Below are 1,340 nucleotides of genomic sequence, written 5' to 3'. Positions count from 1 at the left end.
AGCAGCTCCCCCTCCCCCCCAGGGAGCCCTGTGGCACCTCCCCACCCCAGCTCACCTCTGCTCTGCCTCCTCCCCAAACATGCTGCCCCCACTCTAATTCTCTTCCCAGGCTTGCGGCGCCAAACAGATGATTGGTGCTGCAAGCCCAGGAGGAGGGAGAAGTGGAGCAGCGACCACGCCCTCAGAGAGGAACGTTGTAAAAAAAAAAATTAGGGCACCGCTTTTTGGCACCCCCAAATCTTGATGCCTTAGGCAACCACCTAGTTCGCATTAATGGTAGCACCAGCCCTGGCTCCAGCATGTATCAACTTCCTGCGCACGTTCTGGGGCAGAGCGCAGTTTGCTCGTGCAATATGCAGCGACTCGTCAGAGCTGCCATTCCGTGGAAGTATGAGCGGTGTGATGGACTATTTGTGCAAACTGCCTTCCCTGCCCATTTCCCTGCTGGCTGTGTATTTGGTAGGCGAGTTACATTGCTCCCAGGGTTCCCCTGCACTGTAAGCTACCCAAAGCCCTGCACTGAACCTGTCAGGGGTGGGGCAGTTGTGAGGGAACTGATGTGATTATTACAGCTGCAGGGCTCCAAGATATACCAGGTGAGGCAGGGCTTGGAGGCAGATGCTTCAAACACTAAGCCCTCTGGGCACTAACCCTGGGGAGCCCCACAATGACTCCCACAGGGGCTAAATGAAGAGGTTTTTAACGGGCTGGCAGAGAGGAGAAGCTGCAAATACCCTCAGTGCAATGGCTTCAATAGCTGCAATTTAATATAAAACACTAATGGTTCCTAGCTGGGCCCTGGGAAGGGCACTTCACTAGGTTAATTCCTCAGATGTCGCTTCAGGGGGGTTGGACTAGATACCTCCTGAGGTCTCTTCCAGCTTTGAGAGTCTGTGATTCAGTCCAGAGTCCCCTAGAGACAAACAAGAGTTTCTAAGTTTTCAGGCCTGGATCAGTTAGTGGGGTGTCTCCTTGGGGGCCCTCTGCCCTGGTTACCTGTTCCGCTGATGATGCTTCCCCACAAGTTCTGCACAGGGCTGATCCTACAGTTCTGCATCGTCCAGCCATCACACCCTGTTGACACCCACATCTGCCCTGATGTCCAGCCATCTCACCGTATTCACATGTGGGTCTACACAGATGTCCAGCCGTCACACCCAGGTCTGCACGGATGTCCAGTTTTCCCACCCCATTCACACCCACATCCGCCCTGATGCCAAGCCATCACACCTTATTCACTCCCTTGTCTGCACTGATACCCAGCTGTCACACCCTATTCACACCCACATCCGCCCTGATGCCAAGCCATCACGCCTTATTCACTCCCTTGTCTGCACTGA

This window comes from Chelonoidis abingdonii, chromosome 11, assembly GCF_003597395.2.
Source record: "Chelonoidis abingdonii isolate Lonesome George chromosome 11, CheloAbing_2.0, whole genome shotgun sequence".
Taxonomy (NCBI): domain Eukaryota; kingdom Metazoa; phylum Chordata; order Testudines; family Testudinidae; genus Chelonoidis; species Chelonoidis abingdonii.
The sequence above is the reverse complement of the archived record's forward strand: the minus strand, read 5'-3'. Positions refer to the sequence as shown.